The sequence below is a fragment of the Onychomys torridus genome, chromosome 9 (genome assembly GCF_903995425.1).
Source record: "Onychomys torridus chromosome 9, mOncTor1.1, whole genome shotgun sequence".
Classification (NCBI taxonomy): Eukaryota; Metazoa; Chordata; class Mammalia; order Rodentia; family Cricetidae; genus Onychomys; species Onychomys torridus.
Window position 1 is genome coordinate 37,618,538 of NC_050451.1, and position 23,325 is coordinate 37,641,862.

The following is a 23,325-nucleotide window of genomic DNA, read 5'->3' on the forward strand; positions in this document are numbered from 1 at the left end:
TCTAGTTTGGGGTTGGGGATTTAGCTCAGTGGTAGAGCGCTTGGCTAGCAAGTGCAAAGCCCTGGGTTCAGTACTCAGCTATGAAAAAAAAAGAAAGAAGGAAGGAAGGAAGGGAGGGAGGGAAAGGGGAGGGGAGGGGAGGGGAGGGAAATTAATTTAATTCCAGCACTCCGGAGGCAGAGCCAGGTGGATCTCTGTGAGTTCAAGGCCAGCTTGGTTTACAGCACGAGATCCAGGACAGGCAGCAAAACAACACAGAGAAACCCAGTCTCGAAAAAAACAAACAAAAAATCCCAAGCAAACAAACAAAAATTCTAGTTAAGGCCTGAAGAGTTGGCTCATTCGTCCAGAGCACTGACTGCTCTTCCAGAGGACTAAGTTCCATCCCCAGCACCCACACGGCAGCTCAAGACTGTAGCCCAGTTCCAGGGGATCCAAAGCCCTCTTCTGACCTTTGAGGGCACCAGGCACACACATGGTGCACATACATATGTGAAGGCAAAACTACTCATACATATAAAAAAGTGATAAAGTTAATAAATCTTACAAAAGAACTGCCCCTGACTGAATCCTGCTTAGTTTCCTTTCAGCAGAGCTATAGTTTAGCAGTTCTGAAACACGTGTGCGGTTATACCTGAGACTCCTAACTCAACATTGGGGCCTCAAAGCAGAGGCCCCAGTAGAAGTGAGCGTAGTTAGCAACCTTTATTCCCTCATTTTCTTTTAATCGTTTCTTTTATTCTGAGCGTGGCTTCCCCTCCCTCATCTCCTCCTGGATCCTCTGCATGTCCCCCCACCCATCCAACTGGATGCAAATGAAAATAAACCAAGTCAGACAGAATTTAAAAAAACAAAAACCAAAGGAAAAATGTTAGAAACACGCACACACTCATACCCAAAACCCATAAAAATACAGAGTCAGAAACCATAATATACATGAAAAAGACCAGGTAGGTAAAAAAGACAAGAACAAAAACAAAAATGCCCTCCAAAAACAGTATAAAGCAAAATATCTCCCCAAATGCCATTGAGTTCTTGGATTGGCCATTGGGCCTGCCGTCAAGTGTGGTTTCTCCACCCAGTGAGACTCCATACAAAACTAAGTTTTCCTTTGTAAGCAACTGTCAGTTGGAGATAGCTTCCTGTTTAGGGGTGGGGGCTCATGTCAACTTCCCTCTCTCAGAAGTGGGACCCCCTCTGGATTGGACCTGTGCAGGCTGCGTGCATGCTGCTGTGCTCTCTGTGAGTTCATATGTGCGTCAGTCCTGTTGGGTCTGGAAAACACTGTTTCCTTGGAAGTCCTCCATCTCCTCTGATTCTTTCAGTCTTCCCAGTTCCTCTTCTGCATAGTTCCCTGAGTCTTGAGGGGAGGGGTTTGATGACTCCCACTTAGACTGCATATTTTAAGGATTCTGTCTTTGAATATTGGTCAGGTGTGGGTCTCTGCATTAGTTCCCATCTACTATAGGAGGAAACTTCTCTGATGATGACTGAGCAAGCCTGATCTGAGTCTGAGCCTGGTGTGGCTCAGGGTATCAGTTTCTAGCTAGCATTCCTCACTAAAGGAACAGAGGATCTCGCTGTCGATTTGGGTTAGGATTTATCTTAGTTATGGTTTCTATTGCTGCATTGAAACTTCATGACCAAAAGGCAAGTTGGGGAGGAAAGAGTTTATTTGGCTTACACTTCCACATTGCTGTTCATCACTGAAGGGTGTCAGGGCAGGAACTCAAACAGGGCAGGAACCTGGAGGCAGGAGCTGATGCAGAGACCATAGAGGGTGCTGCTTACTGGCTTGTTCCCACCTTCTTTTTGTTTTATTTTATTTTATTTTATTTTTCGTATGTGGAGCTGAGGATCGAACCCAGGGCCTTGCGCTTGCTAGGCAAGCTCTCTCTACCACTGAGCTAAATCCCCAACCCCATTTTATTTTTTTCCACCTTCTTATAGAACCCGTGACTACAGCCCAGGATGGCACCACCCACAAAGGGTTGGGCCCTCCCCCCTTGATCACTAATTGAGACAGTGCCTTATAGTTGGATCTCATGGAGACATCTCCTCAAGTGAGACTCCTTCCTCTGATGACTCTAGCTTGTGTCAAGTTGACACACACAACACCAGCCAGTACAGAAAGTGAAGGCTGAACCAGAAAGCAAGTAGTGTTCAAAGAGCTACTGTTCTCTGAGTCGGATCTGGAAGACCCCGGAAAGCAGTATGGAGGGGTTGGTCAAGTGTGGGACAAGCATCACCATAAACAATGTGGCCTGAATAAAGTCTCTACTGGTTCAGTAATATTCAGAAAACAGATCACTCAGTAAAGTGCAAGAAAGCAACAATAAGCAAGGGTGAGGAAGACCTTCATTACAAGAAAACGTCCATCAACACAGGATGACGGAGGTGGACAGCAGAGAGCAGGTGCTTAAACCAGTGAAAACCAGTGGACGTTCGGTAAGAAAAAGCGCAACTGTAGCTGCTCTCTCCATCCCAGCCTGTGTCCAGAGTCAACCAGCTGCAGATCAACAGGTTTTTCCTTGTGTCAAAACACTGAATCTGTTTTAAACATAGAGTTTTCCTTGCATCCTTACATAAACGATACACTATAACAGCTATTTATATTAGGTAACAAATCTTAAAAGGATTCATGGAGCAGCCACTGCAGGTCCACTGCTCTCTAACACGGTGCGGCCAGGCCAGGTTCCTCCTGCAGAAGGGTTTCTGTAAAGCAGGAGAGCCCCCAGGGGAGTCATTGGTAAAGCACCCAGGAAACACTGGACTACAAATGCTGCCCTCTTACAGGCCTTTGGGCGTGCAATCAGCAAGCTCCAATGTACGAGACCCTGCATTTGAACCTCCGCACTTGGGGGAAAGAAAGCAACCCAGAGCCAAGACATGGCAGCTACACCTGCAATCGCCAGTTATTAGGAAGGCAGAGGCAGGAGAGTCAAAAGTTCAAGGCTGTCTCAATAAATAAATAAACAAGTAAAGTAAGTAAATAAGAGTCAGAAATGTGGGGTTGGGGATTTAGCTCAGGCCCTGGGGTCGATCCTCAGCTCTTAAAAAAAAAGAAGACAAAATAACAACAACAACAAGGGTAAGAAGTGTAGCTCAGCAGTAGAGTGCTTGCCTAGCACATGAGAGGCCCTGGATTGGTGTTTGCATTCACACAGTCTCTGATGAGGGCTTGTACAGGAATTCAAAAGAGAGCTGTACCTTGGAGAACCTGGTTATTGGCCCTTTGCAGATAGATGTTTAGACCTACTTTGTTGGCCCTCTGCTGTCTGTGCCAAATATGGTTATAATGATGAAAAAAGCAATGCAGACTCTGCTATGAGGTTGGGGGTGCAGTTCGTGGCAGTTCCCAGCTGAACGCAGGTCCTCTGTGGCTGCAGTATGTGCTCCTAACCACCGAGCCAGTGATCCAGTAAGTATGGCACCTGCATGAGGCCCTGGGTTTGAACTCAACACAGAAAAAAAAGAGGGGTGTGTGTGGGTGTGAAAGCTTTTTTTCTCTCTTTTTCCTGTTCTTCACAGCTCTGACTTGTTGGATTATCCCTCTGGAGTCCTAAGGCCCTTAAGTGTATCATCGTGAGTGGAAACCGTGAAGGCAGGATGAAGTGATGGCTGTTTGTCCAGACTCGTTTGCATGTGTGTTTGCAATAGAAATGTGGAGACTAAAATATTAGTGCAAGCAAAACGCTTCTGTGAACTTGTTTTAGCTTACAACAGTTAGAAAATGACATTGTGGGGCTGGAGGGATGGCTCAGCGGGTAAGAGCACTGACTGCTCTTCCAGAGGACATGGGTTCAATTCCCAGCAACCACATGGTGGCTCACAACTGTCTATACCTCACTTCCAGGGCTTCTGACACCCTCACACAGACATACAGGCAGGCAAAACACCAATGAACATCAAATAGGAATAACACACTGCTGTGTGGTCTTGGATTTCCTAGACTCAGGAGGAAAAAAAAAAGTGAGGAGATTCCTGAAGCAATCAGAGAAATAGATGAGAGAAGAATGGTTAATTCTGATGGAGTTACCTGCACTGTGACTGTGCAAAAAACATACTTCCTAAAGCTAGATGTGGTGGGACATATCTAGTATGCATACACTACAGGTGGTATGAACCTGTAATCCCAGCACTTAGGAGGTAGAAACTAAGGGATGAGAAGTTCAGGGTCAGTCTTGGCTACATTTGATTAGATCTCAGAAAGCAAAAACAAAACAGAACGTCTGCCCTTTCTTGGCCTTGGAAATGCACACTGAAGTATTTATGGGGGGAAGGAAACCATGTCTCTCCTAACTCCTAAGTGATTTGAGAAGTGGTGGGGCCTGCCGGAAGTATTTGGGTCATGGACACTTTCCTCCTGGATGGAGTTCCCATGAGCATGTGTTAGCTGTCACAAGACTATAGCTGTAATGTGTCCTGTGCCCTTTAGTTCCTTTTCTTGTCACAAAGAATCCGTTTGCCCTTCTGCTTTTCCTGGTGAATTCGAGCAGCTTAGGGCCCAACCCACTCTTCACTTCATAAAGCTGTGAGTCAAAGTAAACCTTTTCCCTTTAAGTGAGTCACTATGAGGTGTTCCGTTGCTGCACTAGAAAATGAACTCAGTGACTGTGGGTTAGGAATTATACGAGGGGCTGGACAGATGACTCAGCAGGTAGGAATGCTTACTGCTCTTGCTGAAAGGACCAGCTTTAAGTGGTGTCCAGGACCTATATCAGACTGCTCACAACTCTGTAACTATAGTTCCAGGGGGATCCAATACCTTCTATGTTCTGTGGGCATCTGCACAAACGTGGTACACACAAAACTCACACATAACCGTAAATAAAATATAATAAATCTTGGGCTGAGTGGAGTACACAGTGCATGCCTTTAATTCAGAATCTCTAGAGGCAGAGGCAGGCAGATTTCTGTGTGAGTTTGAGGGCGGCCAGAACTACACAGTGAGACACGTATTTATGAATCCTTTGTATTGCTCTTGCTTGCCATTTTTCTTTTTTCTTTTCTTTTGTAAAATTTATTTATTTATTTTATGTGCACTGGTGTTTTGCCTGTATGTATCTCTATGTGTGGGTGTCAGATCCTCTGGGACTGGAGTTATAGACAGTTGTGAGCTGCCATGTGGGTGCTGGGAATTGAACCAGGGTTCTCTGGAAGACCAGCTAGGCTCTTAACTTCTGAACCATCTCTCCAGCCCCACTTGCCATTTTTCTGTGTGACAGAAATTATATAAATTAAAAGCAAAGCAACCTATGAATGTGGTCAGAAGCCAGGCAACACTCTGAATCTGTCCATTTGAAGGTCTGTGCTTCTTGCTGGGGCCAGAGTAGGACACTAGGGCCAGAGTAGGGACCTGTGAAAAGGGACAGGAGACTCTCCAAGGTAGGCTGGAGCATTTGTTATACAAATTCTGTCAGTACTAGACTGTAGATGAATTTCTAAATGGTCTTATTAATTTAAAAGAAACACGGAGCCAGATATAGGGTTAAAACCTGAGAGATCAGGGCATTAGGGAAAACCACAGCTAGCCTTACCTCACCAACTTCACAGCTTCCAAATGCAAGATACTTCCTGTCCATCCACACCTATGCCTTGCTGTTCTGCCATCTGATTTGCTCTCTCTGTTCAGCTACATCACTTCCTCTTCCTGCCCAGCTCTGTCACTTCCTGTCTGTCTGTACAGACCCCCCATGTTTAACTAGTGTTAAAATTTAAGGCACGTGTCACCAAACCTGGCTTTCCATTGTGGCTTTGAACTCACAGAGATCCAGACAGATCCCTGACTGCCAAGTGATGCCAAGTGATAGGATTGAAGGCGTGTGCTACCATCGCCTTACTTTTTTTTTTTTTTTTTTGAGCTGAGGATCGAACCAAGGGCCTTGCACTTTCTAGGCAAGCACTCTACTACTGAGCTAAATTCCCAACCCCTGACTTCTTTGTTGACTTATAACGGCTGGCCTTTTCCTCTGATTTCCAGGCAAACTTTACTTATTAAAGCACAAATAAAATATCACACATTTCGGCATGAAAGGACCAAGCAGATGCCATAACAGTCTTCTCTCAGAGATCAGGCCTCAATTTCAGTTTCCTGAGACTTGAGCAAGCAGTTTCTGGGAGGGCCATGAACAAAAGACATAGTCCTTGCAGTAGCTCCCTTTCTGCATCTACTCTGACTGCTCAAGGTTCAGTCAATTGTTTACTGTCTGGGACCCCTCACCAACTTAGAGCTATGTGCATGGGTCAATGTAAACGTGCAAGGCCAGCTAGCCTTCATGGCAGCTCAAGGACAAAGTCTAGGACATGTCCAGGCCTGTCCCAAAATGATAACTGTAATCCCCAACCAGTAAATTCAAAGGTTACACACCCTCATCCAATCAGATGACGCCGAGGCTTGTACCACCCTGCTTGTGGTTTTTCCCTTTAACTCAGGGCCGTCCTTCTTCACCTGGCTGGCCAGTGTGTTGGACGCGGACCAAGCCTGTGTGGTGTGTTTTGCATCAGATATCAGCTCTGTGGTGGTCTTGCTCGGGGCTCTCAGGATGCAGCTACAACAAGCACAATGAAACATCAAACTGGGCATGGTTCCTGGCAGAGCCGCGGTGTCCCGAGAGCAGAGGTCTTGCAGCTGTTTTGTGTCAAATGACTCAGATGCCACGCAGCAAACAAAAGTGTCCTCGGTAAATACGGGAACTGTGCATGGATTATTGTCTTCTGTAAAAGTAATTATTGTCTAAGTTTGCTTTTGTCACAACCCATTAATAAATAAAATGCTTGTATTTTTGCAAGGAAACCTGACTTTTTAAAATCTGGTCCCCTCACCCCGAAGGGCAAGGCCTGGAAGTGTTTCTCTGTTGAGTGAGAGAGGCAGATGCTGTCTCCAAGCAGCAATTCCTTCCAGAGAAGTCTATGTTCAAAGGTAACTACCTCAGTGCTACCTCTGCGGCCCTCTACCTGACGCTAGCTGTCCCTCTCTCCTACATCTCTGCCTTGCCTCAGTCTCTGCATTGCTAGTGATATAATTCCTGCCATGCTGCTTCACAAAAGCTTTCTTTTGGTGGCTGGGTGTGGGGTGGGGATGGGTCAGTGGCTGTCCTGGCTGGTTTTGTTCACTTGGCACAAGCTAGAGTCATCTTGCAAGAAGGAACCTCAACAGATGGCCTGTCAGCAAATCTGTAGGGCTTTTTTCCCCCCCAGACAGGTTTTGGTGCCTGTCCTGGAACTCACTCTGTAGACCAGGCTGGCCTAGAACTCACAGAGATCCACCTAGCTCTGCCTCCTGAGTTCTGGGATTAAAGGCCCGCGCCATGACCGGTGCATTTTTCTTGATGAATGATTGATGCGGGAGGCAGGTGATCCTGGGTGGTATAAGGAGGATGAGCAAGCCATGGGGAGCAGGTCAGTAAGCAGCATTCCTTCCTGGCCTCTGTTTGACTTCCTATGTCTAGGTCCCTCCTAGAGTTCCTGCCCTGACTTCCAGCCATGATGGACTGTGAGCTGTGAATCAAATAAACCTTTCCTCTCCAAGTTGCATTTGCCCTGTGCTTTTTCATGCGTCAGAAACGAAACTAGAACAGTGATCAGGAGCGCTTGCTGCACAGTCATCGGGGCTGCAGCCTAGATCCCAGCACCCACGTAGCTAGCCCGACGCGCCAACGCCAAGAGGGGCAGAGATGGGAGGGGCTGGGCCTCGCAGGCTTCCAGTCTAGCTGAATGAGCCCCAGGAGCAGGGAGGACTCCTGCCCAAAAGGAATAGGCAAGAGCGACAGAGGAGAAGGACATCCGATACCCTCTTCTGGCCTCTACACGTGTGTACAAGTGCATGCACTCAGAGACTACATGTATGCTTATTATGAAGTACAGGGGTACCTCAACCAAAAAAATCAATTAAAAAAACCATTTAGGGCCTCGGTTTCTTTGCTTGTTTTAACCCGCGTGCCGCACACATGAAAGGGTGACAGACTTCTCAAAACAGGGAAACGTCAATTTGGGAGCCCTCCAAAGTGTACAGGACCTTGAAAGCACCTCCTACCCTCCACCCCACAACTCCAGACAGGGTCTGGGAAGAGTCTAGACTGACTGGGCTGCTGGGGAGGGGGACAGAGAGGTTTGTGTACCCTTTTCTGCTGCCCACCCGGCCTGCAGGGGGTGTTTGTAGCTACTGCAGGACATGGGACAAGGCGCCTGCCCTCGGAACACCTGACCAGGTTACTGCCAGCTTCACCCTAAGAAGGTCTGGAAAAACAGCCTTGCCTCAGAGCCCATGAGTCATCTGGGTGTAGACACAGCTGCGCTTCATTCTTGCAACATAAAGAGCTAACAGAGTCCAGACAAAATAGGCTGGATTTTATAACACTTTTTTATTTAACCTCTTAATATTTTCACATGTCTGGGAGTTTGGCCTGCATGTATATCTGTGCACCATGCCCATGCAATACCCATAGAGGTCAGAAGAGAATGTCAGGTGGTCTGGGACTGGAGTTACAGACAGTGTGAGCTGCCATGTGTGTGTTGCAAATCAAACCCAGGTCCTCTGGAGGAGCAGCCTGTGCTCTTAACCACTGAGCCTTCTCTCCAGCTCTGTAACACTTTTAAAAGACAAGTTTATAAAGTATATAAAATAGGCTGTGTTAATGGCTGGGTGAGTGAGCAGGATGCAGAACCAGCTTAGCTCCCCTCCCCTTCTCCCTCCCCCAACCACCACCTTTGAGGGATCTGAGTGCTCCGGCAAAGGCAGGGCATGAAATCTGATTTCTAAAAGGTCCCTGAACAAGAAGTGGCTGGGAATTTGCCTCCCTCAGCGAGTCTCCAAGCCTCCTCTCTCTTTGGCTTCAGTCACTGTTGGTCTTGGGCTTCTACCTGAAAAGAACTTAGCAGACGACAGAAGGTCCCATCCATCTTCCTTCCCCAGACAGGAAGTATTGGTTTAGGACTGATATCCGTGTAGTCTAGGGCAATGTTACTTCAGAACTACAGAGAGATAACAGGGTCTGAAAGGCAGGTGGGCTAGCTCCTAGCCACCACAGCTGAGCCTCCTGACCTAATCTGTTTTTTCTCACAGATCCAAAGCATTTCCTTCAGGCAGTGACCTAAAGAGGGACACCTGGCCCTGGTGTCACAATCATGCTGATCCAGAGGAGAAAATGCTTCTGGAAGATCAGCTGGGAGAGTCCTGAGACTAACACCCTAGTACAGTGGCCACACCCAGTCCCAGAGTGCACCCCACCTCTCACCTTACAGGTGAGAGGCCTCACAGCTTGGCATTTAATTAGAAATGAGACATTTGCTTTCACCGGTAAAGTGGAAGTCTTGGGAAACAGCTGCCTTCTGACTTTGCCTTTCTTGACTTTCCTCCTGCCTCCTGAGCTGAGCAGGGAGAGTTCATTTTGAAGGAAAGGGATGAAGAACCTGGAAAGATGTTGACAGAAATCTTTCTTTCCAGGTGACAAGCGAATGTCCAGTTCCTGGAGTATGATGCCAGAGATGGTATGACTGGGGACACACTCTACAAAATATGGACGTCTAGGTCCCGAATGCCTGTGTCCCACAGTGTGTACTATCATATGAATATATGCTAGAGCCTGCTTGCGCAAGAAAATTTTGTATGACTCAGAGCATATAACTATATAAAAATGGGTATAGAAAGCAAAGGTTGATGGATAACACATTGCAAAAAAAATATTGAAGAGGAGTCTTTTAAAGTTTAATAATTATATATACATATATACACATATATATGTATACATATGCATACACACATATATTGTATACATCTGTGTGTGTGTGTGTGTGTGTGTGTGTGTGTGTGTGTGTGTGTGTGTGTGTGTGTGTGTGTTTAGATGTATACCCAGTACAGTGTGTATGTAGAGGACACAAAACAACTTTCAAAAGTCAGTTCTTTTCTTACAACATGTGGTCCCAGGTTTTGCTTTTACAAACCTGCATCAGTTTAAAAATAGACAGATGACAAGGCAAACTGCTTTAAAAATATTCACCTGGGCGGCGGTGGTGTATGCCTTTGATCCCAGCACTCTGAGTTCGAGGCCAGCCTGATCTGCAGAGCAGGTTCCGGGATAGGAGGGCTATACAGAGAAACCCTGTCTCAAAAAAAGAAAAATAAATAAATAAATATTTACTTTTGGTAACTAACATGAATATTTTTCTTTTGTCACTGCCATGACTGGATTTACGACAGCATACTTGCTGGGACAATCACCCTGCCTCTGAGCTATGCCCCCACCTGTAACAAAAATTTATAAAGAAGTAAATTAAATGCAGAGCTTGGCATAAGGTTGCAATGGGTATGCCTATATTATTTCAAATTTTAGAGATCACCAAAAGCAGATTTTCACAAAGGTTGACTATGTAAGAAGTAAACACAAGCTGCAAATATGAACTCAGTGGCTGTGAGAATGTGCAGAAGCCATGTGGAAGCTCAAACCAGGTCAAATCCTAGCGTGGAGAGAAGGGGTGGGAATGTGTCCCACCCTAGCTGAGGAGCTATTGGTAACTGTTAGCTGCTGGGAGAGAGAGAAAGAATGTCAGTTTTCTTTAAGTTAGCCTCCTGGGGCTAGTGACATGGTGGGTGGGTCAAGGTACTTTCCACCAAGCCTGGCATCCTGAGTTTGATTCCCAGGAACCATGTGGCAGAAGCAGAGAACTGACTTCACGCAACACACTAAATAAGTGTAATTTTGAAAAAGAGTGTAGCTCCTGGTGAATGGACCACCCCCTGACTTTCAAGAACACCCACCTCAAAAACTCCTCCATGTCTGAAGAGCGATGAGGTCAGCTGAGCCATGGCAGCCCACACCTGCTATCCCAGCACGTGGGAGGCTGAGGCAGGGTTACAAATTTGAGGCCAGTGACAGCTACACAGCAAGTCCCTGTCTCAACAAAACAAAACTGTCAAGCAGCCACTTCATCCATTTTAATTTTTAGCATTCCATGCCTGGCATTTTGCTAGAGACTGGGGATAAGGTGACAAAGGATGACAACCTGAGCTGGCGCTGAGAACCTCACGGGGAAATGTGAAAGTCTTCGTGAAGTAAGGGCCTACTCACTCTGAGAAGAAATCCTCCTTGTTCCCCCTCCAGGCCTCTGGCCTCCCATCCATTCCCATTTCCGTCTCTCACTTCCATCCTGTCTTGCCTTCCGGTCAGCACCACGCAATGCCTTTTCCTCCCAGTTGTGCCTGCAAATGTCTATACAGAACAGTTTTACCTTCCTGATCTTCTCAGCCACCAAACTGTGCAGGTGGCGTCCACCCACCCCTCAGTTCTGAAAATGTTCTCTCTGTGTTGGTGGTTAGGATATTTGCTGGGCCCTTATAGCGGACCCTGTTCTTGTCTTAGACAAGAGAGGGCATCTGTGAGTACTTCATCCGTGAGTACTTCCGTCGAGATTCTCCCTGTATCTGGCATCACTTTCTCATTTCTCCCTACGTGGTTTAGGGGTACAGCCTCCATCATCCACTGTTCTCTGTTCTTTCTGGGAGATGACGGTCATCTTGAAGACTTCAGCGACATTCTCTCTTTGTTCCAGCTGGAGTCTTCCCTGACCTTAGACCCACCTTCTTTTTCTTTTCTTTCTTTCTTTCTTTCTTTTTTTTTTTTTTTTTTTGAGACAGGGTTTCTTTGTATATCCCTGGCTGTCCTGGAGCTCACTCTGTAGACCAGGCTGGCCTCGAACTCACAGAGATTCACTTGTTTCTGCCTCCCAAGTACTGGGATTTAAGGCGTGCGCCACCACCGCCTGGCGACTCTTATTTTCTCTTCAACTTTTCTTGGGCATGCTGTTGGGTTTCAGATCTGTGGAAACAAAAAAATCAAAGCGATGGGTTTCCTTTCCACTCCCCTCCTCTGTACTGTAACTGTCAGCAGCAGGGGTCTGAGTCTGAAGCCTCCATGATGTCTGTGACTACACTGTCCCCTCTCATCCAAGCATTCTTCCTGCCACTGAGATCTGTTAGAGGGAGTTGACCTTGAGCCATCTGTCCAATGAGCAATGGTGACTAGGTTTCATCTAATATGTCACTTCTGCCTGAGTAATGTGTTAAGGATTCTGAGGCAGCGTTCGGCCTCACAAGAAAACAGTGCTAAAGCCGGGTGGTGGTGGTAGCGGCCACAGCGCACACCTTTAATCCCAGCACTCAGGAGGCAGAGCCAGGCGGATCTCTGAGTTCGAGGCCAGCCTGGGCTACCAAGTGAGTTCCAGAAAAGGAGCAAAGCTACACAGAGAAACCCTGTCTCAAAAAAAATAAGGAAGGAAGGAAGGAAGGAAGGAAGGAAGGAAGGAAGGAAGGAAGGAAGGAAGGAAGGAAACAGTGCTATATCTGATTGTGCCCCCACAGCAGATGTATGCTGTGTTTCCCAGTTAGCCCACACCTTGCCTGGGGAGCAAATGGAGCTCCCTCCTTCCTGTTGTGGGTTGCCATTGCCCTGGGCGCTCTCTCAGAACAGGGCCTCTTAATAAACATTTCCCACTTGTGACCCCTCATCACTGCAGAAATTGATGCAATCCTGCATATAGAGATATACCAAATAGGGCTAAACATCAAACATTTATTGATAGTAAATCATAAAGAAATGTATTTTTAAAATCCTTTGGTGTATGTAGCAATTTGTCATTTACTTAAGAGGAAAGAAATGTTTACACTTAGGAGAAGGATATGCTTGTTTATTTAAACGTAAAATTAAATCTTGGCTGAATGTTTAATACTGCAAGATGTAGAGACATTCAATATTCTTTGAAGTTGATCAATATTTTGTTTTAAAAATAATCAGTGCTGAGCATGCTGCTTTGCATAACTATAAAATGGTAGAAGTGTGTTCATAGCCATTTCAGAGATGGTTAAAAATTCTATTCCAATAGCAAACCAAAATTCATTTAGCAATTTAAAAATTATTATTATTTAATAGTTATGGGTGGTTTGCCTGCATATATGTCCACACCGTGTGTGCACTTGGTGCCTGGGGAGGCCAGAAGAGGGCCTGCAGTGACAGGCACTTGTGAGCCACCACAGGGTGCTGAGAATCAAGTCCAAGTCTTCTGGGAGAGCGGTCAATGCTCTTCAATCCTGAGCAATTCTTCCAGCCCTAACATTTTTTTTTTTTAAGTCTTTGCTTCCTAAAATTAAACCACTATGTTGCTCTGAGAGCAAAAATCTTGTACATTAGAAATGCTGCAACTCATAATGTAGAAGAACCTGGCAGGTGAGCCGAAGTATGTCAGACAGACAGCATGCACAGTGCAAAGTGTGCTCTGTATGGAACCAACATTACGGTGAGGTCCCATTACGGGTGAAGACAGCCAGGAACATCCCAGATGTGTTACCTGTTTGATTTGGAATTAACTTTTGGTAGTCCTGTGTTTGGAAGACTTTCACTGTTACCACATTTGCCACGAGCCCCGCACTCAGTGATGTGACCCACAGTCTAAGAAGCTGAGTCTTGAGTCAGAATCATGATGGGAAAAACCACAGAGACAGCTGACCCACGCTAGTGGGAGCTCATGGACTCTGGACCGACAGCTGGGGAGCCTACATGGGACCACATTAGGCCCTCTGAATGTGGGTGAGAGTGGTGTGGCTTGATGTGTTTGTGGGTCCCCTGGCAATGGGACCAGGATTTATCCCGGGTACATGAACTGGCTTTTTTTTTTTTTTTTTTTTTTGCCAGAGCTGAGGACTGAACCCAGGGCCTTGTGCTTGCTAGGCAATTGCTCTACCACTGAGCCAAATCCCCAACCCCTGAACTGGCTTTTTAGAGTCCATTCCCTATGGTGCAATGCCTTACTTGGCTTTGATGCAAGGAGGAGGGGCTTGGTCTAGCCCCAACTTGGTATGCCAGCTAGCCTGTGTTGACTACCCAAGGGAGGCCTTACCCTCTGTGTAGGAGATGGGGTGGATGACGGGGAGTGGAAGAAAGGGAGGGAGAAGGTACGGGGGTTGGTATGTAAAATGAAATAAAAAAAAATTAATAATTAAAAAAAAAAGAAGCCGAGTCTTGGAATACTTGGAGTATTCCAAAATTCTAAGTATTCCAAGAATGCTAGAGTCCTCCACCTTCTGACTCTCCCCTCCATATTCAGCCCTTGTAGTATCCCTCTAAAGCAATGCTTCTCAACCTGTGAGTTCTGATCCCTTTGGGGTTCCAACAACCCCTCACAGACCATCTGAATATCAGTTATTTACGTTACTATTCATAACGGTAGCAAAATTACAGTTATGAAGTACCAACAAAAATATGGTTGGAGGTTCAGCACAACACGAGGAACTGTATTAAGGGGTCACCAAACTAAGGAAGGTTGAGGACCACTGCTCTAAAGCAAACCCCTCATAACGGACATTCACAATCTGATCTCTCCACACCATAGTTGTGGCTCATGGTATAGACCCAAGGCCTCCCTGCCTGATTTCAAACCCCAAGTCAGCCACTTACTCTCTGTGTGACCCTGGTCCACTTATTTAATGCCCGATGCCTCGGTGTCCGGATCAAACAAGTGAAAATATGTATTACTCACTGATAGGCTATTGTTGAAGGATAGAAAAGGCTTGGCTTAGCTCCTGCTGAGTAATAAACCCAAGGGCAATGTTCATCCGTATTGCTACCACACCTGGAACCCTTCTCGCCCTTGGCTTTGGTTGTGGTGTTCCACTGGTCCTGCCCTTCCTTACTGCACTCCCAGGAGGAGTAAATTGTCCCTTGCTCTGCCCACCTCAGCATACATCCCATTATTCCACTCTAGCTGGTCCCCGGTCACACAGTAGTTAGTATCTCTGTGTTCACGAGGTCCAGTGTTTGGGTGCTCCTTAAGGGCAGGGGTCATGGTTCTCCTATTGTGTTATCTGCTTCTACTGAGTGTCTGGAGGACAGTAGCCCTGATTACGAATAATGACGTGGTAATGAATGAATGAACTGGCCACGAATGCAGATTGAGCACTGAGTAATAATAGTGGTCAGAGTTGAAGTCGTTCGTCTCTCTTGCGGGTTTCTCTTGCTTCCTGAAGACTGAACCAATCGCTTTGACGTTCTTTCCTAATTCTATGCACGCACAGCCAGGAATCACTTGGCTAGCCCTGACTTTTTGTTTGCGTCCAGGATGGCCTTTGTGAACGTCACTGCCATAATTCTCATTCTCATCACCATAAACTTAGATTGCACTTTCCATGGCCCGATTTCCTCCACCGCTCGGGTTCCACGCTAGGTAAAGAACAACAGTTCCTTCCTTCCCTATTCCAGGCCTCTCGACACACCCTCCTCCCTGTCTTTTTGAGACAAGATCTCACTATGTAGCTTTGGCTAGCCTAGAACTCTCAGAGCTCCACCTGCCTTTGCCTCTCAAGTGCTGGGATTGAAGGCATGCATGCACCACCATGCCTAGCTTGACATTCATTCTTGTTGAGAGCATGGGCAAGCAGCTCTGAGGTCTTCATGATTGTGAATATCATTGCTACCAGTGGTCACAAGGTTTTTGGAGAGCTTTGAGTTACAGTTAGCTTAGAGGAAGTAGCCTCTTCTGAAATCTCCCAACCACAGTTTGCTGCCTGAGCTAAAGGCACGACCTAGCTTTCCGGTGTACTCTTGTTACTAGACTGCCACATCGTATAGCAAATGGCCAGGCTAGGCTGTGCTTTTTGGATTCCCTGAGAAGTTTGCGACCTGGATTCCTACCGTTGTGGTTTCACAGACTATGATAGACACTTCAAATGCACAGAGAGGGTCTGGAGAGGCGCTGGCTGCTCTTTCAAAGAACCCAAGTTCAGTTCCCAGCACCAACTTGGCGGCCCCAAGTTACTCCAGTTCTAGGGGATCCAGTGCCTTCTTTGGGCCTCTGTGGGCCTCAGGCACACATGTGGTGCAGAGATATATATGCGGACATTCACATATACATATAAGATAAAAATAGATAAATCCCCCCCACATTTTTTTTTCTTTTTTTCTTTTTTTGGAGCTGAGAATCAAACCCAGGGCCTTGCGCTTGCTAGGCAAGTGCTCTACCACTGAGCTAAATCCCCAACCCCTCTTTTTTTTTTTTTTAAGTACAGAGAGGGCTAAGAAGTTGGCTCAGTGGGTAAGAGCACTTGCTGAGCAAGCCTCCTCAGATCTTAGTGCCCACATAAAAAGCTAGGTGTGGTTATGCGCACCTGTAACTTCAGTTCTTTTGAAGGACAAAGGTGACAGAATCACTTGGTCTTGCTGGTCACCAGCCTAGCTCCAGGTTCAGTGGCAGACCCTGCCTCAAAGGAACATGGCGGAGAGTATGGAGTGGGGCTCATGGCATCTTCCTCTAGCTGTCTAAGTGCTCACACAGGTGCCTTCTAAGTGCACACACAGGTGCCTTCTAAGTCCATATACACAGGTGCCTTCTAAGTCCATACACAGGTTCTAAGTGCGCACACAGGTGCCTTCTAAGTCCATACACAGGTTCTAAGTGCACACACAGGTGCCTTCTAAGTGCACACACAGGTGCCTTCTAAGTGCACACAGGTGCCTTCTAAGTGCACATACAGGTGCCTTCTAAGTGCACACACAGATGCACTGCCCCACCCATACAACAAAACTACAGGAAACAAAAGAAAGAAGACAGATGGCCAGAAAACCGGCCGCAGGCAGGTAGTGGTGGCACACGCCTTTAATCCCAGCACTCGGGAGGCAGAGCCAGGTGGATCTCTGTGAGTTCGAGTCCAGCCTGGTCTTCAGAGCGAGTTCCAGGAAAGGTGCAAAGCTACACAGAGAAACCCTGTCTCGAAAAACCAAAAAAAAAAAAAAAAAAAAAAAAAAAAGAGAAAAAAAAAGGAAAAAGAAAACCGGCCATGGTGGCACATGCCTGTAGTCCTGTATCAGGAGGTAGAGTTAGAGGAACCAAGTCATTCTTGAGTCTATATGTTGTTCACAACCAGCCCCAGCTACCTGAGACCCTGTCTCAAACAAATAACTGCAAATACAGAGGGGAAGATTCTCCATGTTCTCTGATTCTCTGCATAATTCAGTTCTCCTCCAACTCACTGCAAAGATTTTGATGGCTGCTGGCCAGGAAGAGCACTGATAATATACATAGTGGGTTGCCGACATGAAGATCTGTAGCCTGTCTGTCTTGTTCTCTACGCCCTGCCACAGCCCTGGCACAGCCCCGGCAAGCCCACAGTACTGTTTGCAGTGTGAGCATTTTTGCGCCAGGGAAATTACTCTTATCAGTAGGCCACATGTACACACACACACCAGCTGACCCCCTTCTCTGCTTGCTCTGTGCCAAAAGCTCAAACAAAGCTTGCACCAGGAGAGGGTGTTGACTGTCCAGTCTGAAGCTCACTATGTAATCCAGGCTAGCCTCAAACTCACATCAATCCTCCTGCTGCAGCCTCCCAAATGACGGGATTCGAGGTGTGAGCCACTACTCCATGCTATCCCTTGACTGTTAGTTTTTAGTTTGGGAGGAACTTACTAAGCAAGCCTATGTGTTCCTGGGGGGTGAGAAGAGGGTGGCTGGGGAGTTGAGAAAGGGACAGAATGTGCTAAGGGGCAGGCAGGAAGTGTGACAACATTCCGGAGTCTGCAGCAATGTGGCAGGGAGATCTGATGGGAAAGAGTCAGGGAAGAAAGTGGAGGGTCCATGTAAGCACTAGCCCCAGCACAGTGGCTTCCTGGAAGGTGCACCCCAACAGCTAGCTCCCAGAAAAGACTTTCCCAAGGGAAGTTGTCTGGCTGGTTTGGGCTTCGTAGGGAAATCCTGGAACATGAGTCATGTAGTCATGGTAATAGGCATGGAAACCAGTGCCTTCTGGCTCAAGCCTGACCTAACACACGCAGTCCTCTGCAAGCCAGTCTGCTGGGGAGCCTATGCCCTGCCCTAATTAGAATGCTTTGTAGCCAGTGACAGAAGCCAGCTTTAGCTAGTCTAAGCTTTAGAAGGGGATAGTTAAAAAGGGTCCCAGGTGGGTTGGTCAAGAGTGGGATGCACAATCCAAATGCAGACATGAGACTGGATATTTCAATAATCCAGGACTCCACCTGGGTGTCAATCCTTCCTCCATCAAAGCCTTCCTCCTCCCTGTCTCCTTCCTCCTCCCCCTCCCCTTCCTCCTGCCTCTCCCCTTCCTCCTCCCTCTCCCCTTCCTCCTGCCTCTCCCCTTCCTCCTCCCTCTCCCCTTCCTCCTGCCTCTCTCCTTCCTCCTCCCTGTCTCCTTCCTCCTGCCCTTCCTCTTTCTCCTTCTCTCCTTCCTTCCCTCCTCTTCTCTTTTCTTCTCCTCCTCTTCCTCCTCTTCCTCCTCCTCCTCTTTCTCCTTCTCCTTCTTCTTCTTCAGTAGGATCTCACTAGGTAGCCCAGGCTTAGATCAAACTCACAATGCTCCTGCCTCAGTTTCCCAAGTTTCATCAAGCTTCCTTGTTCTTTATTTTAATTTTTAAATTAAAAATTTAAGTTAGGGTACAAAGGAATTGGTTTATTTTTTAAAAAATCTTTGTGATTTATTTATTATTGTATATGTGACTGATTGTATAGTATACGTGTATGGCAGTCAGAGGACCACCGTTGGAGACGGTTCTCTCCTTCCACCATGTGAGGCCCTGGGATCCAACTAAGGTCTTCAGGCTTGGTGGAAAGCACCCTTAACCATCTGACCCCAAAATGACAGGTTGCGCTATGTTTTTGTCACGTGTGTGGGTCACCCTCTTCCTCCTGCCTTCCCTATGCTCACTCCATCAAGCCTCTTCATCTCTGACCATCTCTCTCCACCCTTCTCATGCAGAGGCAGAGAAGGTCCCCAGATTAACACGGCACGGGTACCTCCCCTATACCACCTGCCTGCTGTCTGGCAGGGCCCAGATGGAAAAGCCAAACACTGAGCCTGTGCAGGCAGTTTGCCTTAGATTCTACCAACTCCAGTGTGACAAGAAGCTCCAACACAGGGCCAGGGCCACCCCTTCAAACATGGCAGGAAGGTCATCCAGATAGAGATGAGAAGTTGTCCAGTAGATGTCTCTGTCCTGTCTTCCTGCTCAGCCCAGTGCTCTTGCGGCTCAGCTTAGCTGTCATCTTCTGAACTGCCAGTGAACATTTTAGCTCACAGGACAATTACCTCCTCCAGTGCCCCCTCAGTCCTATTTTATAAGCTGGACTGCGTCCCTTCCTCATTCGTGTTGAAGACCTAACCTTCAGTACCTTTGGATGTGACTTTATTTGAAACTGGGGACCTTTAAGGAGCTGCGGAAATAGACTAGGGTGAGCCCTCATCTAGTTGTGTGGCTGGGGTCCTTTCTATGGCAAGAAGATGGGGACACGGAGATGCACAGAGGGAACCATGTGAAGAAGACTCAGGAAGACACAGGCATTTCTTTTATTTTTTATTTTTTATTTTTTATTTTTTTTTGGTTTTTCGAGACAGGGTTTCTCTGTGTTGTTTTGGAGCCTGTCCTGGAACTCACTCTGTGGACCAGGCTGGCCTCGAACTCACAGAGATCTGCCTGGCTCTGCCTCCCGAGTGCTGGGATTAAAGGCGTGCACCATTGCCGCCCGGCTCTTTTTTTTCTTTTTTAAGATTTACTTATTTGTTAATTATGTATATAGTGTTCTGCCCACATGTATGCCTGCACACCAGAAGAGGGCACCAGATCTCATTACAGGTGGTTGTGAGCCACCATGTGGTTGCTGGGAATTGAACTCAGGACCTCTGGAAGAGCAGTCAGTGCTCTTAACCACTGAGTCCGCTCTCCAGCCCTGAGCACAGTCATTTCTAAGGCAAGGAGAGAGGCCTCAGAAAAAACTGACTTTCATGTGTATGAAATTGTCAAAGAATAAATAAAGGATATTCCATCACAAAAGAAGAGTCAGGCGTGGTGACACGCACCTTTAATCCCAGCACTTGGCAGGCAGAGGCAGGTGGATCTCTGTGAGTCTAAGGGCAGCCTGGGCTACATAGGGAGTCCCAGGCCAGCCATGGATACACAGTGAGACCCTGTCTCAAAAAGAAGGAAGAGGAAGAAATGAACTTGGTGTTCTTGGACTTCTTGGCCCCTGTATTTGCAAGTAAGTAAATGTCTGTCCTGGAAGCCACCTAGTCTACTACAGTACTTTACCACAACACCTATAGCAAACTCTTCCATTCCATTCTTCACCTAATTATCTGTCTTCACAGGTGCAGCCAACAGAAGTGTCCAGTACTTAGCCCTGGAATTGCATTCTGTCAGGGGCAGCTGCAGACGAGCTGATGGGCATGCTGAGGCCCCAGGCTCTCAGTAAAGGCTCTGGCAGGAGTGTGGGGTTTGTGGTAGCCAGTGCTAAAGGCCAGCTTGGGTTAGGCTTGTGACAGAAAAAGGACAGAGGTGGCTTAGAGCTGAGGCAGGCAGGGAAAGGAGCTTTTCACTTTGATAGTGGATACCTCTAGTTCCCTCATCCTGTTGACTTCTCTCTATGCTGGCTGGCTAGAGCTGCCAATGCATTCTTGAGGGGGCTTGGGCTGCAGCCTGGGCAAGAAGCCTGGGTAAACCGGCAATTGGTACCTTGCTGCCGCTGGCCCCATTTTACGTGTTAGCTAGGTTTTGATGAACTTGTGTATTGAGTGAGTTGGAAGGAATGGATCTGCAAAATGGCTGACACATATGTTACATCCTGCTAAACACTCTGGGAAGGAAGGACCAACTCCAGGCAGCTGAGATGTTAGCTGCAGACAGCCACTGGGAAGTGTTCTGTCTTCAAGGCATATGTTGTGTCCCCATGACACCAAGGCTCACCGTCTGTCCCTAAAGTTCCAGGTTCCCACTCAGAAGCCCGAGCGTCATAGCTACCAAATGTCCTCAGGCCAGCTCCATTTCTCACTTATCACCTGGATGTGACTGACAGACAGGATTCAGACGACACAGGCAGAATTGGCAAATTGGCTGTGGACCAGTGTGACAAAGGGGAAGATCTTTTTCTTTTTCCTGGTTGCTCCAACAGCCTACTCTCTATGAGAGTTACAGCCCATGTGTTTTGTTTGTATTTCCCCAGGGCTTCAAGTGTGTGGGGCAGCTTTCTTTACTTGGCATAGGGCAGCTAGTTTCTGGGAAATTTCTCTCTCTGGCTTTAGTTCATGTTTCTTCATGCTTTAATTTTTATTGCATTTAGTTATTTGTGTGTGGGAGGACATGAAAATGCCATGGCCCCGGGGCTTGAACTTAGGTCGTCAGGCTTGGTGGCAGACACCTTTACCTGCTGAACCATCTTTACCCCCCCCCCCCCCCCCCCCTCCATGCTTTTTATATGTCCATAATTTTCCTATTATTTACTTCTAGCATTCTTCCCCAATTCTAATTTTCCTATTTAAAAAGTGACTAATTGGTTCTCGCTCTCCCTCCCTCCCTCCCTCCCTCCTTCCCTCCCTCCTCTCTCCCCCCCCCCCCTCTCATTTACTTTTTTGCTCTAGTCTCCTTCACACTCTCCTGGCTCTCTCTACCTGCAGTTCCAGTTTTCAGACACCATCTGGACCTTCCATCAGCTTCTACCAAGTCCCTCCTCGAGGGCACTGTGGGTATGAAGTTGCCCTGAGGGCCTCTGCTTGGCTTTTCATTAAATCAGAGTCCTAACATCTCTGTATCAGGAGAAATCATGTGGCCTGTTGCTGCGGGCCAAGGTTAGACTTATCCCTTCTTTAAACAGCACAGTCATCGGTATCTAGTAGTCATTCAGTGATATTTTATGAGGCTGTCTTGTACATTTATTTTAAATGGGTTTATATAGGCCTTGGGTTGGGTTCTAAAGAGCCATTTACAGCACATATTCAGATTATAAACTCTAGGCACTCCCTGATATAGCAAGACCCTGTGGCTAGTTTTACTTCAGCATAAAATTGGCAGAGAAGTGTTCTGTAGGATGGACTAGTGGAGAAGTCAGTCCTAGCTTATGAACGTATTTAGTTCAGCATAAGTGAGCCTTCTAAGTAACAAAGACATAAGCTTTATCTAGCCCTAAAAAAAAAACGACCAAAGATTACCCAGACAGGAAGAATGTGACTCATCTCTTATCTCCATGGCAAACCGCTTGGCTGTCCACTTTTGGCTAGCCCTCAGAGAGAGCGTTCTTATGATTCAACATCTTAAGGCTTGAAGGGTTTTCTTAAGGGAGAAAAGACAGTCCTATGGCCCATCCTGCTCTTACTCACATGCTAATCATCTACAGATGACTCATTCAAACAGTTGGTTGCCAGGCTACCTGTGCAGAGCAGAGTTCATGGTGTCAGAATGCATCTACAGCCACACAGTGACTTCCATGTGTCAGCTTGGAGCGGACAGCAATGCATCCACAGAGGCAGGCCCTGTAGAACGTGTCAATCTATCCTAGAGCACACAGCAGGCCTTCTCAGTGCCACTGAGGAGTGAGTGCTTGTGTGAACACTTCCCTCTGGTTGTGGACGACTAGCTGAGGTCATTCCTTAATACACTAATAATTGGTTATTTTAGAGACTACAGGAATTCTGGAGGGTCAGGTGACTTCTGGACTGCTCTATGGTTTACATAAACCAGTCTCTACAGTGATTGGGGTTTTTGGTTTTTTGTTTTTGAGATAGAGTCTTACTGTGTATCCCTGCTGGCCTCAAATACCTCTACAGATCAGGCTGTCCTCCAAACTGGACAGGATCTGCCTGTCTCTGCATCCCAAGTGCCACCACACCTACCTACAGTGATTTTTTTTAAATGCTTACATTTATTTTATTTCTAAAATTTTATTAACCTATTTTAATATTTTTAAATGCATTTATTTTTGCAGGTATGCATGTGAGCATATGTGTGTAGGTTAGAGGACAACATTCAAGAGTTGATTCTCGCTCGCCTTTCCCATGAGTTCCCATGAGGGATCAAACTTAGGCTGCCAGGCTCTGTAGCAGGCACCTTTACCTGTGGGCTTAGCTCGTCAGTCCTACAGCGAGTCTCTTCACCAGTGGGTGTTTTTGTTGGTGTTATTGTTATTTGGGGTTTTTTGTTTGTTTGTTTGTTTTTTGCTTTGTTTTGTTTCATAGACAACATAAGAGTTAGTAATTCTGAATTCTGCTTCTCTTGTGGAAGAATCTTGAAAGAAGCTGATTGCTTGGCCAGTGTCTGAGCTCCTTTGGTCTTCTCTACAGAAAGAATCAGTGACCAGGTGGCTTGTAAACAGTAGGCGCTCATACCTTATCGTTCTGCAGGCTGGGACCCAGCACCAAGTCTGTTAGAGTGTGGCTTTCCACTTCGTTCTCACTAGAGGAACAATGATTCTCTCCTCTAGGATCTCATTAGAAAGGCCCTGACTTGATTAAGGTGTGTGTGTGTGTGTGTGTGTGTGTGTGTGTGTGTGTGTGTTCCTACTGTAGTC